Source organism: Mastigoproctus giganteus, chromosome 2 (genome assembly GCF_048544385.1).
Source record: "Mastigoproctus giganteus isolate SK-2022 chromosome 2, ASM4854438v1, whole genome shotgun sequence".
Taxonomy (NCBI): Eukaryota; Metazoa; Arthropoda; class Arachnida; order Uropygi; family Thelyphonidae; genus Mastigoproctus; species Mastigoproctus giganteus.
Window position 1 is genome coordinate 210627354 of NC_143576.1, and position 27294 is coordinate 210654647.

At 36.9% G+C, this 27294-nt stretch overlaps 3 non-coding genes across 3 annotated transcripts; all 3 read left to right on the top strand.

Moving 5' to 3' along the window:
* Positions 1 to 8548: 8548 nt before the first annotated feature.
* Positions 8549 to 8632, top strand: TRNAL-CAG (transfer RNA leucine (anticodon CAG)). The gene has a single exon. It is a non-coding gene; the product is annotated as a tRNA-Leu (tRNA).
* Positions 8633 to 10634: 2002 nt separating this feature from the next.
* TRNAK-UUU (transfer RNA lysine (anticodon UUU)) lies at positions 10635 to 10707 on the top strand. Its single transcript has one exon. It is a non-coding gene; the product is annotated as a tRNA-Lys (tRNA).
* A 4118-nt stretch (positions 10708 to 14825) lies between these two features.
* On the top strand, positions 14826 to 14898 carry TRNAK-UUU (transfer RNA lysine (anticodon UUU)). Its single transcript has one exon. It is a non-coding gene; the product is annotated as a tRNA-Lys (tRNA).
* Positions 14899 to 27294: the final 12396 nt, after the last annotated feature.

The window sequence follows — 27294 nt, forward strand, 5'->3', positions numbered from 1 at the left end:
GTTTTTGTCTAAGATCAAACCTAGATATTTAAGCTCTGTTTTTAGTTTTACTGTAACACCATTGACCTTGATTTGGGGAGGTCTTCTCAAATCAAGGGTGCCTTTTAGTAGGATCGAATTGGTTTTCTCTGGGGAGATCTTTAGGTTGTTATGCTCTGCCCAAGCTTGAAGGGTGGAGATGGCCTGGTTGGCAGTTGCTTCTAGTTGGGTTCTGTTATTGGCAGAAAAGAGCATGACCAGGTCATCTGCATAGGCCTGGGTTTGTACATTGTTGTACTGTGTAGCCAATCCAGTCGGTCAAGGCCTGGGACACGGCCCTGGAAAGGGCATATTCCACATTACTTGCATTTTTGATTTCTGTGTTTGCGCAGATTTTTTTCAGTCGAACTAATTGCGTTCATTTCCAGAAGCGAATCTAGTATCTCTCTCGTGGGTTGCCGAAAAACTTTTCTCAGCACTATATTTGAACTGTGGTCCTCCGTGGCAGCTTAGTCGATACTCCTTGTATCGAGTTGCAGTTTGTCACTCGTTTGGAGAGATCTGGGTTCGATCCCAGTTGACGACTAGAAGAATCTATAAATCCTCTTCAATCGATGCTCTAGTTAGCTGATCTCAAAGACCTCGGGAGTAGGTTCCCACCCCATAAAGTTATTCAGGTTTTTTCAGATCATACAGCATGAAAATCTACCCGCGAACACGCACTTCTGCAAACAAAATATGCATATGAATGTGAACAACAAGCCCTGGTCCCGTTAAAATAATTTAAATTTGAACTTTTCTTGTACGATATCTTTAGATTTGATATGCTATGTTAACATTGAGTATTCAGAGTACCCGTTAAGTTTTGTGCATTCTATGGTCGATTTGCTGTTTTGCTGAACAAAAAACCCCCACGTTTCTGGGAGAAAAAACCATGCTGTCCTCTCCTGAGACCGACTAACTCAGCCATGCTGTGAAAAGGAATCATAAAAATTCCTCGTGCCATTGACGAGATTCGAACTCAAGTCTTTTTCCAGCCGGTGTGGGAGGACGGTAATAATACCAACTGTGCTAGACACGCGGGTTGAGTACTCGTAAGCGTTCACTTCTATAATGTGGACCCTTGCTGACAGTATAGTGGTTACGATCGCTGTCAAATCATACGACAAAAAACGGTAAGAATAGTGCGACACAAGAAAACCTCCACTAAGAATAGTGGAGGTTTTCTTGGTTCGAATTCCGTGAAGATGGGAGGAATTTGTAATGAATATTTTTCACATCGTGGCCATGTTAGTCGGCTTCAGAAAAACTCATTCTTTTATCCAGTTAAGTTTTCAAAATGATCATAGAATACATGCAACTGAAAGACAAATATTGGTGCAATAATAAACAATCAATCCCTTACCACCACTCGCTCTACCACCAAGAACAACTAGTTTATTGACATGTCACGGATTACAGAACTTAGCTATTTGGTATAACAGACCACGTGCAAAAGAGCTCGTGTTCGATTCGCTGCGAAGTACTCCTTTTCTTTCCTTTTTTTTTTTTTTTTTAAGGTCGCGTGTATTCGTTATTCGTGGGATGCGGGTACAAAGCGTCCAGACTGTCTAAAAAATTATAAATCGTTGACAGAGGGTGGCTTCCCTATGCCTTCCTGAGTGCATTCATTGATTTCCATGATGTGCGGTTGAAAAAAAAAATCAGATTAATTCACTGGGGAACCCTACTCCCTCAGTCTGAGATCGAATAACTCAGCCTCCACCGAATATGAGCTTTTAGAAATTCCTACAATCTATTATAACCAGACTCGAATCCAGACCACTCCATATGAATGACAAGTGGAGAAACCACTATACGATAACCGAGTACTGCCAATTTATATTCACTTAACAGCCTTGGAATTTTTATTAAAAAAAAAATCCAAGGTTATTAAAAAAAATGGTGCAACGAACTGGATGAAGATATTATCAAGTTAAAGTGACCACGGGAAGTAGGAACACATCGCATATGTCAAAAAGAATTTATGATCAACTACTGAATTAAGATAAACTCAAGGAGACTTATAAGACCACGTTGCAAATTTAGAATTAGTATAGCCAAACTTCTAACACCACTTAATATTTCTTAAAATGCTAATAAGGGCGTGTATTAGCGAACTACCTTCTGTAGGAGTGGTGTATTGATACTTTATATTGGCGAAAAAACCTTGTACCTCCCGAAAGTGGACAAAAATAGTTTTTGCCCTTCACTGACGACATCTGTACCAGGAATGCGGTCCTCTCATATTATCTACTAAGCAGCTGCAGCGAGTTTTATAGCTGCGCGGAACCTGTGAGTGTTCCACACGAAATTATAGTTCAGTTGAGTATAATTAGACCTCCGTACAAGCTACGATGTTGCATATCGCGGCCAATTCCTCTCCCACCTGCTCGTCACTTAACAGCCAGATCCGCAAAACGACGATCTACACTTCCTCCGAGTAGCGTTTGATAGTCGGCATCGTCAGATCCGAATCAGCGTTTATGCTCTGAAAGCAACAACTGCCCGCAGTCCCCGACGTTCCTGTGGATTCGACAACTCAATGCTTTTCCGCAATAAACTCACTTTTATGAGCGCCAGAGAAGGAACACAGATCGCTATCTCTTCCTGTCGTAATCACCTCCGTCAGATGCTACGAACTGGACATTCACTCGCTCTTTGATGAACTTGTAATTCTCACAACGGAATACGTGAGGCTGTTCTCGTTGAAGGGTTGGGTTAGCGATGCAGAGTGAACTATTACATATTGTCCCGCAGCACACAGGAAGATAACGTGCATTCCCATAAAGCCCTACTCGTAATTACGGAAGTCATTTCGTGTCCACTGCTAAGGTATTCTGTTCTCTCTCTTTCTCTCTCTGTATACATACCCGTTCCTTTGACAAAGTGGTGGGGTAGTTGCTTCGTTGCCCATCACCTGTTTTGCTGGGTTTTTTTATGGTTCTGTTTGATAGGTTCACTTTTCCACACACGTTCATGTCTAAAGTACACGTTAGACATGATTCTGAGCCTTGTTGGGAAGAAAATTTCAATATTCGATTCTAATTCATTTGTTTACGTACACTACAGCCTAAAAGTTTGGAATCGCGCTTCCTTAATTTTTCTTAATTTTCAAAGTTTTTTATTAAAATAGGACCAACTTGTTTACCAATTTTTATTAAAATATTTAATATTATGTATAAAAATCAAAAACTGAAATAATATTAAAGAAATTTCTAGAATATTCGATAATATTTCAGAAAGGTGTTGAAGACTCCTGAATGCGGAAGAACGTTGTAGATGATTCCAGATATTCTTGAAAGTGGGAGTATTGTTTCAATATTATAGAAGATTGTAGATGACTCTGGAGTATTTTGCAATGACGTAAATTGAGGAGTAAGAGCTGTAACTAAACAGCAACATTGAACAATTGAAGAGTGGAAAAACGAACTGTGGACGGATGAATCCAAATTTGAAATTTTTGTAGACCAAACGTAGAGTTTATGTGAGACGATCAACTGAAGGAAAAATGGTGTCACACTGTTTAGTGTCTATAGTCAAGCAGGTAGTGTTCCATCATGATCTGGGGTTCATTCTGTTTTTCTGGAGAGGATGACATCATTAGATTTAAAGGAATTTTAAGAAAAGAAGGCTATAAAAACCTTGAACGTAAAGCAATATCCTCTGGACTTCGACTTTGTGGAGAAAATTTATATTACAATAAGACCATGACCCGAAGCACAGCTCTAAGATCTGCAAGGACTTTCTAGCAAATAAACAACAAGAGGGGGTATTGCAAATTATGGTGTGACCATCCCCAACGCTGACTTAAACCCAATAGAGCTTTTACGGGATCATCAAAGTCCATGAAATCTGCTCATCTTCACAAAATTTGTGGAGGAAACCTTGCAGTTCTCTTGGAATAATATTAGTCAAGACACTATTGTAAAATTAATCGCCAGAATGCCACGTCTGTGTAAGGCAGTCATAAAATCTCGTGGACGATATTTTGATGAAAAATCATCTCAATGATTTTTGCTATAAATTTTTCAATACTTAACAAAAAAAAACCTTAACATTCTTTGTAGTGTGTGTTGTTTTTTATATTAAACTTTACATTTTCATAACTAATTTTAAAAAATTAACAAAAACTGTTATGTGTAAAAACCAAAGCAACTAAGGCTATAAGGCGTCAGCAAAATGCTATAGTCATTTTAAGAACGTATCAATATGCTACGCCTATATTCGTAGGCGTGGCATATTGAAACTTTATATTAGGGTTAGGGATACTTGAAAGTATGTACTCTATTGTAATTTCTTTAGCTAAATATTAAGTACTGTAGTTTTTGGTAATATCTCCACATAATGTATACAGTATTTTAAGATTTACAAAGAATTGAAGTAGAATATAAATAAACGGTGTCCACTAATATCTTTTACTAAACTAAAACGTTATTGTGTGAATAGGGTACATGATATAAACCTGAAACCACTTCCAGATGATAGAGGATATTTTCAAGTGTTTATTCGCCCACAGGAAAATGCTCGTTGCAGTAGATGGCAGCATAATCGCAAAACTGCAATCTTGGTGGAATTTGGCCTTTTGCGCGATGAGTTGTAGAGAAGTTTAAGGCGGACTTTTCTTGGAAAAGCTGCCATCACAGGCATCGTGTATCTGGACATGATACAGAATTTCCTTATGTCCCCACTGCATGAGGACAAGTTCATTTTCCAACAAGACGGAGCTCCGACACATTACCACAAAGAAGTTCGTGCATAGCTGAATAAAGTAATTCCTGGGAAGGGAATTTGAAAAGGAGCGATTTTATGGTCCCTATAATCCCTTGATCTGACTCCCCCTCTTCATTTTACTCTCTGGGGATTAATCAAGTGTACTTTCTACTTATTCCAGAAACCATTATGGAATATAACTAACGCATTTATGAAGCAATCGGCCGAGTTGACAGCAAATGTTAAATGGGCCATCTATACAGTAACTAAAGGTATATTACCTCTAATAAAATTTTTAAGATATCCTCTATCATCTGGAAGTGGTTTGAGGTTTGAATCATGTATCCTATTTACACAATAACGTTTTAGTTTTGCAAAGTTTGTGGACACACTGTATATAATTCTTTCTTGTTTGCAATACCAAGTTCTCACAAGAATAAAATAAATTTGTTCCCCGGGCATAAGTATGAAACAAACATAATTCTGAACGCCAATAAACACTTCCTACACCAAAAATAAATAAATTAGAATAGAAGAGCAGGAACTGTAAACACCACATACTGTCCAATATATCAAAAATAGTCCCCACTAATATGCATAACTAACGTGGATGCTATTATCTAATAATTCCTTGACTAGTTTGGTTTATCAACGTCTTACTGTATTGTGTTTATTTGATAATTATAATGGAGCCATTTGTATTTAAAATGTTGTTTTTAACTTTCTTTTAAATAGTGTCACGTTTATTACAGTCATTTACCCATTTAAAAAAACAAAGTTGGATGCTCTGCATTTCTATCCAATTCATATGTGCAGTAATATGGATAAAAATCAGAAAAATATAGAAGAAGAGGTGTAGACAATGCCAGCTAACTATTCAGAGAAAAATTCTGATCAAAGTCTAATTAGATACTTATTTTGATTTTATAATCGTTGAATGGGAAAATGCCACTAATTTCTTTCGGAATAAAGTCAGTCAGTCAGTGTTATTCTTTAGATCTTGTTGACGTTCTCAGTGACAATATAATGGTGTTGTAATTTCTAAAGATTCTTGAATAGGTGCTGTAGTTAGTCTACTTTAAGTGGTCCGGTTTTTTAACAGGCATAACATGCAAATCGGCCCCCAAGCACAAGCTTGTACAAACATAACATACAACAGCACAATATGGTCTAAGTCGCTGATGCACCTACAACTCTATAACAACAACAAGAAGAACAGATCTTGTTGACAAATCTCCTATCCACATATTAGTGCATTGCCTTCGAATCAGGGGATTTACGAAGTGATAGCAATCGTCTTAGTGCTAATCAAATTGGTTCAACAAAGATCAGTGAACTGTGAAATGGTGCATAACGCATAGCTGACATTCCATAAACAGACAGACAGTATGCCAGACGACGTTTACAAATCCTTCAAAACAATGACCCAATTTGTGCCCCTCATAATATCTTCCAGACCACCTATTTTATCGATATAAGTCATCTAACACTTCAACAAGTATAGGTTGATGAGATTAGGGATAACAAATATAACGCATCAATATCCACATGATTGAAAAAAAATAGGAATGCTTACCCAACTCTACTGTCCTCATGGGTATAATCCCCGTCTTCCCCCCACAAACCAGATGGAAAAGACCTGAGTTCGAATCCCCTTAATGAGGCCAGGAATTTTTATGGTCTTTTTCTCAACCTGGTTGAATTAGTCAATCTGAAGCAAAGGTTGCATGGTTTTTCGTCAACAAACAGCATATTGACCACAGAACACACGCAATTTACAGACATATTATATACGACGCAACATGGTAAGTTGCTGATGAGCCTATAACCTCACAACGACAACTACAACTCAGTTCTGCTACTCCAATAGTATGGAAAAGTTCGATATAAATTTTCTGTTTATACTGCCAGACAACCACATAAATTCAGAGGAGCTCGCAAGAACATCATCGTATTTAGTAGTCACATGAACTTAAACCATGGTCGCTCAAACGCGAGTACTTCTGTACCATCGCGCTTCACCATCATCTTCACCATCGCGCCTACTGCATATAAAACACAATAAACGGAACAGCTACACAGGAAAAGAAAAGAAAGAGGCGTGCCCTTCACTTTTGGAACAGCTTAATCACTAGAAAAATTATTTATTATATATAACATTACACAAAGTAGATAATTTGACATATAATCCGAAAATAACATCCTACATTAACTCTAAATTAAAATTATCAGAGACTTCTTTAAGCACTTAACAGTGTACGTTTTCAAGAAAATAACTCCAAATCAAATGGAAATCTTAAGAAATGTTCTGGTTGCAAAAGTGCACCAAGAAACAATCAACTCGCAAATGTATGATGGTACTTTGATCCCATATGCGAATAATTTTCTGCTTGGTGTACTATGTTTTATGTCTTTGTACGGACTTCTGAATGTCTCCCAGACTCGAAGTAATGTCTTAAATTACTCGCTCATGTCAATGAACTGAGAATTTAAGTCGGATTTTGGATCCAATGTTATTTAAAAACAGCTTACCGAAGTTCACTAGGTTAACATATACAGTATGGAAAAAGTTGAAAATATTAAAATTCCTTCATCACACACACACACACACACACACACACAGAGCAAGATTTAAAAAAAAAAAAAATGTTCATCTCGTCAATGGATACCATAGACATTTTAACGATGAAAGAGTTGCTATTATTGGACTTTTATTTGGATTTTTAATCTTATTCAAAGGCGGCAATTTAACATAAAACTTTAAACTTTCCATCTTACATTTAATTTAAAACCAACACGTTGGAAAAAAACAGAAAAATAAACAAACTGTCTAACAGTAAGCGCGCTGTGAGCTTGGCCATTGTCATGATAAAGAATCCATTCACTTAACCAAAGATATTTTTCCTTTCCTTTCAAAGTGAGCATGACTATCTTTAGCTAAAGGTAACAGTTTAGTAGTTAATATGTTCCATGTGACTGGATAGCTAAGAAGCAACCTTTGCTAATCGTCAAATTCAAGGCAGACTGTAGCTGAATGGTCAGGAATAGATACCTGACCACGCAAGCCGCTTGTTGAGTCAATGTTATATCACAAAATACGATACATTTCTAGTAGTCTCTGTCTTGCAAAAACCCATTATCTGATGTAACCATCCCGGATTATAAATAGGAAAACAAATTATGTTAGTCGCCAGATTGGATAACCTAATGAACTCAATTCTTTGAATGTTTTCATTGGTCTTGCGATTTGTTAGATGTCCACCTGGTAGTCATCTACCACGCGGTGTACTTCTAACACTTATCAACTACACTTAAAAATGAGTACACAGAACATTCTATCATATTCCCAACTGCTCTTTCTACTATATTTTGCTTGTAATGCTTCAATTGAGTATGCAGTTAGGAGCAGGTTTTCTTCCCCCCCCCCCACAGCTATACAAATCAGTCCCATGACGACCACACACTTATACAAACATAACAAACAATAAAGATAATATAAACCAGAAAAACCACGCGAATTGTTACCATGATAAAAGAAGTCGATGTACAAATATTAAAAATAAAATGCACGAATATTCAACGTGAACTCAAACGTGTGTACTACTGCACCATCACTTGTTTATGGCTGCCTTTATGAAAGTATTCTCCGAGTAATGCTAAAATTCAGTCAAACTCAATCACCTCATCTGGATTTAGCAGTCACGGACTTGTACCCCTGTTACTCAAAGTACTGTACTTATATTGTGTACCCTTTTAGTTTACCACTCGGGTATGACGGCCATATCATTAATTAAATGTTAATAAAACAAATCGTAATGTCAGGATGGCCGAGCGGTCTAAGGTGCTGCGTTCAGGTCGCAGTCCGGTCTTCCGGGCGTGGGTTCGAATCCCACTCCTGACAAATAAAGTTTCTTTTAGGTTATTGTAACCGAGTGATCAGGCCCAAGGATGCATGAGTACACGCTTTGATTGACCGGGGTTCAAGCCCGTGACTGCTAAATACGGTGCTGTTTCTTTTATGATCTCCTCTAACCACGTTTTCGGAGTGTAAATAGAAAAATTTATTTATTTTTATTTTAAAAAAGAAGTAATATCTTCATACATGATGTAGAGGTACTGTATGCTATGTTCTCTTAATTCTTTTAGGCTGGCGCCCTCCTCTTCTACAATATCTACGATAACAGGAAAGTAAATGGAGGCCCCCTGTGGCCTCCGGTGACTGTTTCAATACAGATATCTAAGCTGAATCATCACACGTTTTCATCAATGACATCAGGTTTTAAAAATATCGCCCGCATTACAAGTTTGATTTGATTTCGGTTTTTATGGCACAAAGGCAACTAAGGCCATGATGGCCAAGTCCACCATTACAAGTATTACAATGAGAGCGATGCCAATCGAAAACTGGAAATTATCAACAAAAAGGGAACTTGTTTACAAAATATTAAGAATATAATCAGCCAACCATTAAAGTCACCACAACGTACTTACAAAGTGTGAATATTACCAAAAGTGCATAATTTAAGAGAAAGAGAATTGATTGGCCCTTCTGTGTAATAACAATCTCAACTGTACAAATACAAATATACTTTTAATTTAAAAAAAAAAAGTGCCTGATGTTCTCTGATTCCATAAATTACAAAAAACGTTCACAACAACAGCTAGTGCTTTTGTAGGAAGACACTCAGATTTCCATATCCTAATTTCTACGCAATTTCGCTGACCAATCTCTACCACTCTCTGTGTTATTTCCGCATAATATGAGAACGATGAACGTGTCCTGCCATCTAGCGTGAAAATGGGTAAAGAGATGGATTCTATCGTAAAGTTAAAAAATAAAATTATATTCTGTTGACAGAAAGATTCTGTGCTTAAAACGAGACCAGAAATTTATAAAAATGTTATTTTTATTTCAATTAAATAAATATTAATGAATATCTGTTAATTGATTCTATTCATAAATTTAAAATAAGGTCATCATCATCATCAGCCATTTTCAATCCACTGCAGGATGAAGGCCTCTCCAGCAACTTTCCAGTTGCTTCTGTTTTGAGCACTGGACATCCATTTACTACCCACAAACTCATGAATTTCATCTATCCATCTCCGCCTTTGTCTTCCAGGTTTTCTTCTAGCTCCTCTTGGATACCATTCTGCTATTTTCTTAGTCCATCTGTCATCATGTCTTCGAGCTATGTGTCCTGCCCAAGACCATTTTAATTCTTTAGTTTTGATAAGAATGTCCTTTACTTGAGTTTGTTGCCTAATCCACGTGTTTCTCTTCTTATCTAACAGTCTTATTCCCAATATGATTCGTTCCATTCTTCGCTGTGTGGTTCTCAGCTTCTCTTCCATTCTTTTGGTGAGTGCCCAAGTTTCACTTCCATAAGTCATGGTGGGGAGTATACATTGGTCCATTATTTTACGTTTCAGACAAACTGGGATATTGCTCTTCAGTATGTGACTATATTTCCTGAATGCTATCCATCCAAAATTTATTCTTCTCTTGACTTCCAGCCATTTATCATTATTACAGCTAATAACTTGTCCCAGATAAGTATATGACTCCACCTTTTCAATTACTGCTCCTTCAATCATTATGTCTCTTTCTGTGACATACTTGTTCATCATTACTTTTGTTTTAGCCATAAGGTAGTACTTCATATAATATCTTCGTTATGATGGTTTGTTCAATTCTTTACATTATTTTCTCTTTCCAGGCGTGGTCCTCTACCACACTTGGTCTGCACCGTCTGTGCGTCTCTCAAGTATATGGAAGTTGAGGCAGTTCATTTGCATACCGAAAGGTGCATTCCTTACACCCTTTCCAAGAAAATTCATAAATATACTCGTATATTTTACTATTTTAACTTAATAAAATAATGCTAATAATACTACAAGTAGCCCGGATGGCTCAGTCGGTAGAGCATTAGGCTTTTAACCTAAGGGTCCAGGGTTCGAGTCCCTGTTCGGGCGCAAAATTTCTTTTTAGGTCTCCAGTGACCTTGCTGTCACAAGCAGGAGGTGTGCTGCGGGCGTGCCTTGAAAAATTCAAGCTGGCTAGAGTGGCGGTCTCAACCTTTGGTCACTAAAGTTACTTATACTCGAAGTTAAAAGATTCACTAGAATTCGGTGCACGCCTAAACGATGGTTGCCATTGAACTCAATGAAGGTTTTCCTAATCTCACGGTACACTTGAAAAGGGTGGCGGTAGTTGTTTTTTTGTATGTGCAATAATAAATAAATTAACGTAGCTGATAAGTGATTTAAATCATTAACAAAACAACAACTTTGCAACCCTCCCTCCCCAAATGGATACCACCTTTCTGGTGGTATCCATTTGGGGAGGGAGGGTTGCAAAATAATAATACCATTATATCCTTATCACCGTTATACTCTTATTTCAACATGGGTTTATAGTTTCCGAGATATAGTGTTGGTAATAGTGGTGCTAAGCTGTCACTTCAAATGCCGACTGGTCTTTCCTGTTATATCGCTGTTGAACAGAGACTTCCATTCCATTTTTGTTATTTGGAGGAATAAAACGAAGTGAACCGAAGTAGCCGATAAGTGATTTAAATCATTAACAAAACAACAACTTTGCAACCCCCTCCCTCCCCAAATTTTACTTCAGAATATATGCGATACTCAGTGGTTTATCATTGAAAAGAATAAAAGTTACAAAGAACTGGTTAAAAATGATTTTAATTGTATCAGAAACTTAAGAAACAGTTAAAGATAATTTATTCGAAAAGACCAACACATCAGTTTCAATATAAGAAAAAGAAAGAAAAAAGAATGTTGGCTAGCAATTTTGTGGACAAGGCGAGGTTTTCTAACAACAGAATAGAGTCATCGTCTAATAGAACGACAGTCATTTATATGTTGCCAAACTAATGCTAGAATGCATTTAGAAGTTCAAATCTCATGTTCTACCACATCCGCGATAACTGTTTTGATCTTGCGCCTTCTGGATATTCATATATTTGGATTACTTGAAGATACACGACAGAGGTCGAGTTCAAAGATAACGCAGAATTAAAGGTGCATAATTGTCTATATTCTAGCAAATACCATCCACTCTGATGGAATCGAGACATCGTGGGTAGCACAGTTGGTAGAATCGCCGTCCTCTCCACACGGGGTGGGAAAGACGAGAGTTTCCGTCGATGACGGGGGAGGGGAGATTTTTATGGGCCTTTTTCACAACATGGCTGAGTTAGTCAGTCTGGGGCGAGGGGACATGGTTTTCCCTCCCGGAAACTCGGATTTTTCGTCCAGCAAACAGAAAATCGACCTTAGGACACACACAATTTACAAAAAACATACACGAAGCAAATGGCCTTTGTCGCTGATGCTCCTAAAACCCAACAACAACTAATGGAATCATTGCATGTAAATTGTGTACAGGCGATTATTGGAAAAGAGTATATTCCCATGTGTGAAAAAAGAGAGGCAATATCAGAATGTAAATAAATTCTCTGTATAAATTTCTGCGGTACATAAAAGGTTGAAACACATACAGGTTGAATAATCTCACACTACTTTTCATAACCTGTATATAGTCTTATATAATATTATCATATAAAGTGACAGAATTTAATATTTCGTTGAAAATAATAAGTTCTGCTTCTGTTTATTATCTGGGACGGAACACTTTGAGCCAGCAAACTCTAAACCATTTAGTTGGCGATGGGCCAGATAAATTACAGTAAAATTCAACGCAAATCCATGGACGCTGCCACATCAGGGTAAGTTGGGGGTAGTCCCCTAACTTTTCCACCGTAATCCTAAATCGCTCAGTTTTGACAGAGCAGAAAAGTTCCTACTGTACTCGCGCTCACTTTGTCTGCTGCAAAGGGCACTTATAGAGAAAGAGAGAGCCTTCAGCACACTAAGACATGTAAAGACTTGGCTCGCATCCATAATGGGAAAGAGCAAGCTGCATAGACTTAACACGATGGCCGTGCCCGGGGACAAAATTGAAATCCGTTCTAAAGCTTACGTCCCCGAAGTAATCGACACGTTTGGCAACGAACCACACTAAGGTTCTTGTTCTCAGCTGTTCTACACAGAAAGAGCATGCAGCAGAAATCATGACATTAAATATTACATTGAGTTAAAAAAAACACTTAAAATGTAATACTTAATGTATTGATATTCATAATTAAAGGAGCAAACATCTAAATGTGTTTATCTTGAAAACCTCAAGGCATGGACAAAGATTTAACTCTTTATTAACCAGTAAAATGTCACTGTCGAGTTACTTTAATAATAACAGTTTTAAAAATCTTTCCAAACAGTTCTCAAACATCTTAAAAGATATCAACATACCATGCTTCCAAAAAAGTATTCGCACACCAAGAGAAAAGAAACTGATTATTTACGAATCATGTTTCTTGAACTGTCAGCACATAGCGTTTGAAGAAAACTTTTCATCAATTAATGGCATGTGTTGATGAAATATTTTTCCATTCTGCCAGCAGAACAGTTTTAAATTTGGCAACTGATGATTGACTCTATGGATAAGATTCTCTCCATGTATTTTATCAATTCTTCCGACGATATTCCCATTGAGCACAAATTGGGACTCTGGGCAGGAGTCCATCGGTGTCACAGTATTAACTCTAAGCAAGCTTTGGGACAGAAGATGTGGTTACATCCTCTTGTCTCGTCATCTTGTTGAAAAACGCAAGGTCCGACATCATAAAATTGCATAAGCGTTGGAATAACGTGTTACAAAAATTGTACAACAACTGTACAGTATTTTTATAACTTACAATTGCATAAAATGTACTATTTTATTGCAATAGTTTCGCTAATGGATTCAAATCACAGTAAACTCAAATGCGTGTATGACAGAACTTTTGAGTTGACAATATAACACTACCAAATTTATTTAGGTAACTACAGCATTTTATGAGAAGAGATTAATAATTTAAGTAATCAGAATTTATTTATATTTTCATATGTATTTTTCTTGAACATGATAAAACTAATACGATACATGGTGACTTTGGCTCAAATGCATCTCCCAGTGTCAGATATTACTGTCCATAACTCAACTGGTCCAACTTCTGGAAGGATTATTCCTCAGAACTAAAAATAACCGAGAAAATGAAGAGGAAGAGAATTGCTTGGGCATAAATTATTCCCCACGGATGGAAGAAGATTGAAAGAAGGTTATTTTCTTCGATAAAACTCAGTTATTGTACACGGAAGGCGCACCTGCTGCGTGAGAAAAAGAAAAGATGAACAGGTGTCTCCAAAGCACGTGGATCATAAACACTCTATAAAAGAAAAAGAAAAAAAAATGTTTTGAGTGTTACTTATTCCCCGAACCAGACGCACTCGTCCTAGTGGAGCCTGTGATGAACAGTACGAACTACACCGAAATACTGGATGAGTGGTGTGGTTTCGTTGTTGACAAAACACTTCCCTGGTGGGACGGCTGTGTTTGAACCTTGCTCTTAAAAGTTGGCAAAGAACTTTTTGATACAAAAAAGAAAGTTGCCTTGAATTGTCTACAGTTTCCTTATTGGAATCCAATCAGAAACCTGTAGGCGATCTTTAAGGAGAGAGTGAAAAACTGTATTGCACAACCAAAGAGAGGATGGGTTGAACCGCATATGAACCAATATGCAGTTTAAGAATCAAGATATAAAAAGAATATTATTAAAGAACTTGTTACACCACTGCCACAAAGAATCAAGGATGATATAAACAGAAAAGAGATCGTACAAAGTACTGTATTAAAAAGTCATTATAACCTGTTACATTAGAGTTCATGTTTTTTTTTTTAACTTAACTTAACTTACGTGACTTTTGTTCACAATAATTTGCAACTGTTGTAGTTGTTTCGCCCATTTTCGAATATCTGCCAGACACGCGAATGGATCTCGACAGTGCTGCCATCTGGCGATATAATACGTGCATGTGACCGTTACTTTTTGCTAGTGTATGTTAAGGGACACTTAAATTTTGTTTACTAAACATTAATTTCTACTCCTGAATCAATCCAAAGTTAAGGCTTAATTTTTTTAAAATTAATTTATTATTATTTAAATAATTTATTAGAGAAGCATATACCAGTGGCCCGGATGGCTCAGTCGGTAGAGCATTAGGCTTTTAACCTAAGGGTCCAGGGTTCGAGTCCCTGTTCGGGCGTAAGTTTTCTTTTGTTATTACTATAAAAGTGTATGTATGCTTCGATTGAAATATGCATGTTTGATTTACTTTGAGAAACGAAAAGTAAAATAATAAATACACATTAAATGCAAGTTTGGTGGTATTTATGTGAATTTAAAACCTCACGTTTGACAACTTCATCTAATTGCTAAAAAATTAAAACTCAGTATTACAAATATGCCAACACGTACAGGACCAGATGGCAGATTATGGTCCATTTCCCTCAACGTGAATCGTTGAGGAGGCTTCCATCCTGCAGTAGTTGATAATGGATGCAGCTTACCTTTATTACAAATATGTTACGAATTAAGTAATGTTAGTAGGAGACTTGTGATTGATGGGTATGACAGTTTTAAAATCCCGGTAAGGCTGGATTTACTGGAACTCAGTAGTACAGTTGCTCCAGTCGTTAAAACAACTATACCACAACCATCTATCACTGCGAAAGGTTAAGGAGATCCATACAAGGCTTGGCATGGTTTTTAAAATCACGGGGGAAGGGAGATTCATGAATTTAGCAATAGAGCAGAATTTTTCGCTAAAAACTGGGGACGAAACAATGCATTACTGTAAGAAGCAAAGCTTTTTAGCTTTAATGTCATGTCAGCTAGGGCCCCAGACTACAGTATTTAAATCTGGCACTGGATCGTGGCAACGGGCAACATGAAGATTTTCCGTATCTAACAATTCTGTATGACTTTTGTCTTGAGTATTTTGCCGCGTTGAAATTGTAGTCTCTCATAGTTAGGAAGCCGAGAAGGGTAGTAGAATATACAAAGGTTTTTAAAATACTACAGAGTATTCTTTCTTCCACGGACAACCGAAACACCGATAGAGAAAGATCACGAAATTCATTTTAAACGTGGTTTCGTAAGACGAACTGGAAAGTTATTTCATTTTCGCAAGACTGAGATTTGATGCATTATTGAAGAGATCTGTGGAAGAACCGTAAAGTGTAACCGCCCACTCATATTCCTTGGAAGAAATTGAACGGAAAGTAACTGATTAAAGCAAACTGCAGAGCAGACAAGTGTGTAATAACTATTGCTTTCAGGCGCTGTCTGGCTTCTATCACTCTCATAGTTAGGAAGCCGAGAAGGATAGTTCATTGAACTTCCTCTTCTTTACCACAAACTTGTCCATTGTGGAAATGAACACAATTGGACAATTTCTCTTTCTTATCCTATTTCGATCTGGTCACTTTTTCTTCTTTCGTTGTGTCTTTCTCTTTGCAACACCAATATTACAAAGAGAAAAGAATTCCAGGAACTAAGAACTAGAGAAGAACTAGCTCTATCAAATATGGAAAGAGCCGCCATTGATCTCTAGAATTAAATACTTTAAATTATTATATGTCATCCTTGGAATTTTAATTTTAAATTTTACATCCTAGAACACTTTCAATCATAATTTTTTAAAAATAAATTGCAGTAATATCCATATTAAGAATATTATTTTACTTTTTATCGAGTATTTTTATGGCCAATTTTTCCTAATCTAAGCTAACTTATCATAACCAATCAACAACCTACAGATGCTGGGAATGGTATTTGCACTCTGCCAAGTGCCGATATTAGAAATTTTCTGCAAATTTTATCTTAACAGAAAAGCGTTTATTGTCTGTTAATTCTACAGAAAATTCCAAAATTTTAAAACTGGTGTTCTATGCTTATTGTCCCTCCATATTTACTGGAGGGGATGTTAACATCCCCTCCATATTTACTGGAGGGGATGTTAATTGGCTAAAGGGCCTACCAAATTTAATAAAGGTCCATCTGTTCTAATTATTAACCGAAAGAAAGTAGTAAACTGACGTCAGCATATTCCATTACAGTAACACAAGAAATCGAACACAATATTCAGAGTGTCCGTTTGGGTTGACCAACTCGCAGGAAAGGGAAGTAAAGGAGTAATGTAGCTAACAACTGGTGGGAACTGATGTCATCCATTTGCTGACAATCTTAGCCGGACAGTCTCCGGAAGCAGAAGCGCTGTCAACAAAGTGTTCCCAGGGCATGCGAATGACCACAATACTGACCATGTTAACTCGTCAACGACTTCTATTTCCTGTAGTGGGAAATGCTGTCGATTTGGACGGATGAACTGCATCCTTCAATGGAACACACTTTCCAGCTGTCTTTCAGTGATTGGGTGTAGGGTTCGGATTTTCTCCCCTTTATAACGCGTCTGGAAATTAACATGATGTTAATTAATCAAAAAAGAAACCGAGTTTGTCATCTCATTCATTATACTGCCATTAATAATTTAAAAGCAAAAAACAAATCTAAGTTCGATACTTTTCGTTGTTAATTTTAACTACCGAGTCTCAACAGATAAAACCTTTTACCTCAAAATCGATCAAAACTTTGATTGAATGAACTGAATATCCCTCAAACAATTCAGGTGAGAATGCAACATTTATGACAGCGGAGTAGCGAAAAACTGAGGGCCTTCCCTAAAAAACGATTGAGGGGGGAAAAATCTTTAAGTGGAACCTGCTATGTTTTTTTTTTTATTTCAATACAATTATATAATTTTTATGATGTGTTATTTTCTATGATTATAGATAATCTTTGAATCGGCCACCCTTCTAGATCTGGGAACTCAATCATGGAAGGTCACCCGTCAAGTCATTTATTTTTGATAAGTTTATATCTTCATATCTTCATGTTTTATATAAAATTCTGGACCAAGTAATCGAAATTAAAAGAAGACTCAATCTCAATTGAAGATGACACTTCGATCTGGACTACCGATAAATATAACAAATGCGGATATTTCTGACAAACTGAATTTCTGGTCATGCATGACCGTAGAAGAAAAGTGTTCCACGCTATCTAAATAATGTGGTATATTGAAGCTTGTTGTCGTGGTCTTGAACTGGCGCTAAGAGAATTCAGGACATTACTCGCATCTATAAATTGCGTATTTTTTTAAAAAATCCTGGTTAAAACTATATACTCAGTGGCGGATCTAACTGCCCTCGAGGTCAGTTAATTCGAACTGGGCTCCCCAAGTTGAGGAGTTATAATGTAGAGTTTGGTGAAATAAAAAATACGTTGTTTATGTTAGCACGCCATCAGATATAGCAATATATTAATCTCTTGCTGATTATAAGAATTTTAACTGATGTTATATAGTAAATATAAAATTGCTTCATTGAAATATAAATTGCTAGTCTTTGCTGTGTTGACAATTTCATCCATCGTTATACTCTACCCTAACATAAACAAGGGCTTCGTATTCTGTTCAAAAACACGGGACCCCCATTTCGGCTTTCCAACTGACCCCCATTTCTTAGATCCGCCATTACCGATATCTGTGCCTGAGACCAGCTAACCTCAATTAGTCTTCATGAGGACTCAATAAGTTTCATCGTCGACCAGGATTCAAATTTATATTCTTCAGAAATGAAGAGTAACAAGTGCACTCACTGGGTCAGAAAATTTTGGCATTGCCAAAGTCAGTTTACGCTGTTTGCTGGAGATTTTAAATTTAAACTGGACAAAAACAATTTCTATGTCAGCTATTTACTAACTATAAAATGAACGAAGAGTTTAAAAATAGTTGAGAGCCTTTAGGGCGAGGATTAATTGTGGGATACCTGTAGTTAAAAATAGTTGAGTTATTTTCAACTACAGATATCTCAACTATTTTTAACTACAGATATCCCACAATTAATCCTCGCAATCAGCAAAACCCGCAACGGTAAATACTTCAAATAATGGAAGAGGTATTGAGAGTTAATGTACAAGACGATGTGAAAGAAACATAGAAAAGCATGTTTTAAACAACATAATTAAAATAAATGTGGTCACTTTAAAAACCAACCCATAATTATCAGTTTCTTACGTTGTTTGTGTGAGATTTTATCGCACAAACAACGTTGGTAGAGCGCGCTGACTGAGTTTGACCAGTGAGACATAACTTTAAGCAAATGAGTTGTTAACAACGTTGAAAACTGACATGGTGTTGATGGTGTTTTGTGCCAGACAAAAACACGAATTTTTGATCGTGGTTCGCACTCTTGAACAAAGAATTTTCATAATAAAGCATTATTTTGATATGAAATAGTATGCGTTGTGCAAGAAGCGTTCTAACAAGTGTTCTCAGAAGTGGAGGTGTCAAACAAAAACACAATTTACCTCTCGTTGGAAAGTTTGAAGAGACAGGGTCTGTGTATGATCGAAAGCATAATCGCAGGCGCACGGCCCTAAACGACGACGCGCTGGAAGAAGTGAGGCTCAGTTTGTTTCCGACCCGTTCTAAACATTACGTCTGTAGGTAGTACACAAAAAGCTACAAGTTTGCTGCATTTTGGAGCGTATCGCATCCATGCCATGCATTGTGGCCTCCCGATCATGCTGCTAGGCTTCTTTACTGTAAATGGTTTAGTGCCTTTTTTTCTTTAACAACACTGAAGTGCTAGAAAAATCTTTTTTTTCCAACGAAGCATGGTTTCATCTGGGAATGATCGATTATAGAGTTCGGACAATTCCCATGAATATCATGAAAGTCCATTGCATTCGATTAAAATTGGCGTTTAGTGTGCGCTCCCAGAGTGTAGGATTATCGGTTCAATATTCTTTGAGGACTGTGATCAGAACATTATCAATACAGCGATTTATTGCTCTACTTGAGGTCGATGAGAGGTATTTCTGGTTTCAGCAAGACGGAGCCACTTGCCATACCATGTGAGCGACCATGGAATTATTACAAGAATTTTTTGGAGAACGGTTGAATTTACAGGGCTTATGCCCCTAGGTCACCCGACCTATCTCCATCAGATTTCTTTCTATGGGTCCACCTTAAAGGATTTGTTTACGACAGTAACCCTCACCCCATAGAACAACTGAAAACGAATATCTCAGATGCTGTTGCTTGCAGGAATAAATCAAACAACTGTTCATTCAGTGGCACAATTCGGTTCATTTAAGTAATTATTTCATTGTTTTACACATTTGGTTGTTATTATATCATGAAGTGAAACTCAGAATGTTTTAAAATGAATGAAAAGTAAATTGTATAATGAAAAGTAAATTATACGTATAATAAGTAAGCGTTAAGTTAAAACATTAATCCAAAAAATGTTACATTCGTTTCATAAAATATATAAAATTTATATTATTTATATTTATATTAAATTTTATATTAATGCAGTGAAGAGAAATATCAGCTTCGAAAACTATGCGATCGAAAGCCACCCATATTCCTTTTTAATTTCTTTATAAAGTAATACAGCAGCTCCTGGTTTTTCAGCACCCCGCCCCCCACAACATGCAAATGGACCAGTGAGCACACATTCTTACAGATATAATGCACGACAAACCATGCGAACTAGTGCATTATAACCAATCAATGACTCAAAAATCTCCAAAACAGAAACAACCGGACGAAATTTATATTTTTTACCAGAATTTTTTCGTAAATTTAAAATTAATGTAAGATGTGAAGTTTAAAATTTGTCTGATGCTTGGGACCCACATGAGGAGAATCCGCAGGGAAATTTCACGGTATCTCTGCAGTCTGTCTGCCCCTAAGTGTACAAAGTAACAGTACAGTACTTGAAATAACAGTAGTAGTAGGTACAATAAAGAAACAGATACTAAATTAGAGTTGATTATTACAGTATAAGGAGAAAAAAAGAAAAAATGCTACTCAAGTTCATTGGGAAGATTACGAACAGATAGAGAACAGTCTTCCGTCACTGCAGTCCAAAATTTGTTTCGAATCTGGTGGACAAAAAAAAAAAAAAAAAGTCTTCTTGACAGGACAACAATCTCATTAGGCAATTTTTGGTGATGCCACTGTTATAACACATTGTTTCAACGAACAATCTCAAACTGTGTTCACACTGTTGGACCACCACATAAAACAATCCGGGTGACTTATAATTTGCTTTGCATACCAAACAGCCAGTAAAAAAAGTCAGATAAAAGTTTTACGCATGCGTTGTATAAGTGATACATAGAGAAAGAATAGGTGTAAAAGATCTGATGCGCCAAAGATCTGATTGAGTTATTATTATTCTAAAAGGAAACTTAAAATCCACCTTTTTTCTTTTTGGCGTATCGGCTTCTGTGGCCATAGTGCACCTCCCAAGGTTTTTTTTTGCAGTACTTTGATCCACGTACTGAGGCGGGATTCGAACCCGCGACCTTTGGGTTGCCAGGGAGGCGCGCTTTACCCACCCGGCTAGCCCGGTCGGCTAAAATCCACTTGTATTCTTTATAAATTAACATAAAGGAGTTTCAAGCTGAGGAAAATTCATACTGGATATAACAAGATTTATATCCAGCATGGATATAAATCTTCTTATTATGAGGTATAATAAGAAGACTGATATCAAAGAGGGTTGCTGGATGCGTGGGATCCAGCAACCCTCTTTGATATTCGTGGGATTCGTGGAAGCCACGAAACGAAATTTTGTTTCGTGGCTTCGAGTAGATCAGAGTGACCGTTCTTTTAAGGGATTTAAATTAGGGACCCATGATCAAGAATATGGAGACTGAACTAAAGAATAATACTGGAAACCTATAATCGGTAAAGCAGTTTGTGATTCTCCTTATTAATCCAAGTAATTTATAAGCTTAAGCAATAATGGAGAATATATTTTTATCAAAATCCGAGGCAACATTTTAATCTTTATGCCTGACTGCAGTGAGTGAAACGCCATTTTGCTCTGTATGCTCCAGAAATGTTTTCCAGTAGGTTTTAAGAAAAGATTTCACAAGAATTTCATCAAAAATTTGTAACGAAAAACCGTCATGCGAAAAGCGTTGCGGAAGTGACGTCATCTTCAGCTTTCACCGGAAGCGAATTATTGTAACTTGTATTGTTGCAATCATACTTGTATGATTGCAATGATAGTTTATCTTCTACTGGGCCAAATTTAATGATATTTTGCACGGAGCTTCATCTTAACTCTATACTAGAGGAAAAACTTTCGAATCTCTGAGAACTGCGATAGTTTTTCCAGAATAGTGGAAAAATATAAACATGTGATCAAAGAAATTTTCTCACGTAATAAACGGGTTAATGTGGACGTATAGCATATCGTTGGAAAACTAAGGAATTTAGAAATAGAAATATTAAGGTTTTAAGATACAAAAAAAAAGTTTTAGAAACTGGGAAATGCGTTAATTCGAAAACGTATCTAGTTTCAAGTCATCTGGTGATTTCAGATTGAATGTAATTTTTTTCGTTACAATTAAACTCTGAGGCTGGAAAGGAGTGCTGCACATTTATGAAAACATTCTTCAACTTGGACATGTCATCAGATCTTTCGAAAAAACACTACACGTAATGGAACAACTATAGATGGTGTATTTAGTCGTGAACTCTTCAATGTAAAAATTATATATCCTACTTTAGTGATCACAGATCAATACTTTCAGTAACCGATATGTAATTATTATTAATAAAATAAAAATATTGTTATATTATTATCCATGAATTTTATTAATATCTGAAAATTAAAACGTTTTTAAGGCCTGCCGATGACTCCTAAATGTAAAACGCGTTAAATATGCTAGCGGCAGGACACATTATGTACCTGCTACAGAATTTTATTTTATTTATATATATTTTTTATTTATTTTTTTTAAATATTTGCCATAATTTACATCGACTTCGAAGTATTTCTGATTTCTTCCGTGCTGTGACAATACCAAATGTGCACATCTGCCAATATTTTTAAAAATTGTAGTTTATTCCCATTACGTTAATTTGTAAAAAAAAAAAAAAAAAAAAAAAAATACATTGATTGCCCATTTGTGTTCAGTTTGAAAATATTATCTTCTTTTTTTTAAAAGTATTTCAAGAAGTTTTAAATTCCCAAGTAATTATATTTTATGTATAATTTTACTAAGTAATTCTCAACGGTACATTATAATTGGGTTACTGCCCGTTATGTATTTTAAACATAATAATAATAATAGTTTCAGAAAATGCAAGACTTTTTGTAGAGGGTGCCCTAGTAAATAAGTGAACATATATATCTTAATTATGCTGACTGGATTATGAATCTTTCTAATTTTTGAAACTACTTTTATACCTCCCACCAACTATACACAACGCTATATTAAATAATGCACGAGTATGCTTAAAAGAACGTCACGTTCATAATTAATTGCCAGGAAAACATCGCTTTATAGTTCACGACATACAGTACACATAAATTAAGCAGACAGGTGGCCAACAAACAAAACTGAGAGTGGAATAAGTAGTGCCCGCACCTGTCTTCCTACTAACAGGAATACAGCATTTGATTTTAGCCCAGGGGCATCCCAAATTAAATATACAGGTTAAACTCGCACAATGTACCACGATATAACTGTTCTTTATTTACAAATGACCTCCATTCAGTGCTGGTATGCCTAACCTTAACTAAATTAAGAATTTAAAACCGCATATTTCGGCCTAGTTAAGCAGTTGAATTCCCCTTTGTGAAGCGTGGCCCCTATTCGGGGAGGGAGGGGATTATGCTATAATTACGACATTGCTAGAGAAGTATGAATTCTTGGATTTCCCCATAGTGACTAAACAGATTGAATTTTTTGGGCAATGTTGTTCATGTCAGTATTGGCAAATGATGCAAAGAAGCAGAAAGCTTATATAGCATCAGCAAATTCTTAATGGTAAGAAAATATACAGCATGCGCTATTGATAAACGTATTATTACACAACACATAAGCATATTTAATGCAAACTGTTATGCAAAAAAAAAAAAATCCTCTTCACCTGTCCTTCCCTTCTGTATTTTGTCTAATTCTTACTTAAATCTATTCAAATTACCAACTTCCATAACACCAGAAGTTTGTTCCAATAATCAAAGCTGAAAGCAAATTTCCGCACATTTATCCTGCAGCCATCCTTCTGAATTTAAATTTATGCATTTGGCTACTTCAAAAACGGGAAGGTCAGAAACTGCAGACATGGCAACGCTAGAATTATGTAAGAAATCCGGGTTGAATTCGGGGAAATTCTTGAAGTTTCTGTAAACGCGACTAATCAAATAACAGCAATGAAAATGACAAATGCAATTGCTTGTTTGGATCCGTCTGTTATCAGTTTGGATAACAGACATAAATAATACCACTTTCAAAAGTTCGGAATGTCAATTAGCATTCTTTTTTTTTTTTTTTTTTTTTTTTTATCACCGATGACCATCCACAACCCAATCCTCCCACCAACTGAACTTTCGACCATTATAATTACTTTTAAAATTATTGATAACCCTAGATTAGAGCATTTACCCATATTACCTGTGGTTGTGCAAGGATCATATCAACTATTTTTCGTAAAAAAACTTTCGCGTTTTAAGCACGATTAATAATTGAGAATCCTTTCTTCATACAATGTAAAAGAAATGCCACTGCTAAGAAAATTTCGTGAGATTTCATAAATTTAATAATTTCCTGGTATTGGTATAATTAATTCTGGAAACCAAACAGAATGAATCTTTTTGGCATTTAAAGATCTTACATTCTAATATTATAAACATAGAATTATACGAGATGTGGCAATAAAGTTCCCCGACTGATGCTGTTGCGGTCATGTTCCATGAGTTTAAAAATAAACGGAAGTAGCTTGTTGCAGTACAAACTTCCTGCAATAATGGTGGTAGAGAGATTGTCCGGTGAGCTGAAAGGTCGAAAACAGCAACCAGTTTGGTTAGTAGCGTTACAGTCACGATTTTGCAATGCAGCAACGAATGAATATCAAAATTTGCTTCAAACTGGAAAATTCTGCAACAGAAACTTATGTTTCTGTTGCAGATTTTTCCAGTTTAAAGAAACCTTCGCTGACTCTTTTCAGAAACTTTTAAAACGGTGCAATAAGTGCATTCAGTCAGGTGGTCAAAACTTTGAATAAAAAATAGAGACATTTCTGAGCTCCTTCACTGTGTTCTTTTTATTGCACCAGTTCGGGAACTCTATTGCCACACCTTACATTTACGTATAAATGTCGCCACATAGAAATTATTAACCTACTCTGGTTGTGTCTGACTTACACTAAGTGATCACTGAATTATGACCACCCCTATGAAAACTGAATGTGACCCGTTGACCACGTGAGGTACGAGAGTGCGGAGTTAGTCGACCTACGTAGTATAGATAAGGTGTCAGTGGTTCAGTAGGTAGTAAAATCCCGAGCGTGATGGGTAAAAGGAAGGATTCATCCAACTTTGACAAAGGACAGATTGTGGGTGTTCGACGAGCTGGCGCCTCGCTTTCCCAAACGGCTGAACTGGTGGGATGTTCGAGAGCCGCAGTAGTTAAAGTGTACCAGGACTCAAAATGGCGTCAAAATGGTCAAACAACGACCCGACGGCAAATCTGCAAAGGTCAGTGAAAGGTGATGTTAGAGGTGAGCGTTGGGTTTGATGACTCGTACAGGCGAACAGGCGCAGCACTGTTGAAGAGTTGACTACCCAATACAACATGGAATAATATCTGGCTCATGCCAGATATTATACATGCGTCGCACGTATGGGCTATACCAGAAGACGACCCCTACGGCATCCTCTCCTAACCAAGGTTCATCGGCGTAAGACTCGCCTGGTGCAAAGAGCATGCAAGTTGGACGTTTGAAGACTGGAAGAAGGTGTGCTGGTCGAATGAGTTACGTTATTTACTGCACGTTGTGGATGGTCATGTACGGATTTGGCGTTAACAACATGAGGCTCTTGATCCATCATGCATGGTATCAAAAGTGCAGGCCGGTGGAGGCGGTTGTATGGTGTGGGGCATGTTTCAACTGGCAGGAACTTGGATTCCTGGTGCATGTGGAGCAACATATCAGTGGATATGTTGCTCCACATATCCACTGATATGTTGAAAATAACTTCGCAGTTATTTCCAACAAATGCAAATAACGAGTAACTTCGCAGCTTCTCATCATACTTGGTAATCAAACAGGGTGTAGTTGAATCGAGTCAAAATTAAACATTCAGCTGAAAGACCATGTAATTTTGATAACAAGAGGTCTCTGAAAAAAAATTATCATATTGTGCGAAAAACTGAAAAGAATCATCAGGAGGTCGACTTTACAAGAGCAAATGTCACTGCGCATACTGTACAGAGAGCGATGCATCAACAAAGCTGTCACAGAACTGTCGCTCATTAACCTTTCATCACAGAATTCAATGCATAGTGACGCGTGTAACAGTAATACTCGGAGGAATTGGTCTCTAAAGGAGCGACCAGTTCTAGTTTCCACCAAATCGAAGAACTTCAGTGTGGCACCATCCCGGCGAATGTTTTTAAAAGGACTGCACTGTCCCATCTGTGAAGCATGATGGTGGCGAACCGTTAGTTTGCACCTGCGAAAGTGAACATACAAAAATGATTTTAAACAAATCATACCTATATGCACAAAAACTCAATGTATTAGAAAATTTTATTAAGGACTTCAATTGCCAGAAGGATTAGCACCGAAGTAAATTAGGCCGTGAGGCACTATTGTATTGTATCTGTACATTTCGCCTGTCTCTATCTGTTTGCGGGAGAAATAAGGGGAAAGTAAAAGAGAAAATCTCCCCCGACCTTCGAAACCAGCTAAATCAGCTCCACTTGAAAATGCCTCATACAGTGTTCTGCTCTCTCTCGGTTTACTCCTGGATATATTACTAAACCATTAAATATTACAGGAAAGTACAGAAAGAAATATTTTTTCACACACACACTCTCGACTGTGTGCTAAAAACTTTAATATCTCTGTCTAAGACTATTTTTATATTTGAGTGGATGCAGGAACGTAGAACGTAACCAAAGGGGAATTTGAAAAATAAGTGGTGGAAACACAAACACTGAACAAACTTTATAGTAAAGAGGCTGATTTTTTTTTTTTTTTTTTGCAAACCTTCGCAATTTACTGTTAGTCTTTCCACCGAACCAAGACGGAAAGTAGAGGGAGAAGAAGAGGGATGATGGAAGTATTTTATGTACGTGAAAGTGGAACACGAATCTTCTTAAATTTATTCCCTTTCCTGTCGAATCAAACTTTCCGAACAACACGCATTTTTATCCTATAGCTGTATGACGCATCACAATATCCCATGTCTTGTATGTCTTGAAGAGCAACTCGGATCATATTCGAGAATAAATAAGCGCCTGTATGTAAATAGCACGAGTCATCGCTAGGCAGTATAACCCTAGGCCGCCATTCGTCACAGGCTGCTGGTCGCATCTTCTCTATAAATGCTGATACAATATGAAAGCGACGTCCACCCTCTTACTAATACCCAATGCCGAACAGCGTGCTTCGTTCTGTGCAATCATTTCACGGGTCACTGCAACGGACTGGTTTAAAACTCAAGGCAACGTTTACATAGAAAGACAAGGCGCTCCACCTCCTGACGCCCGACATGGA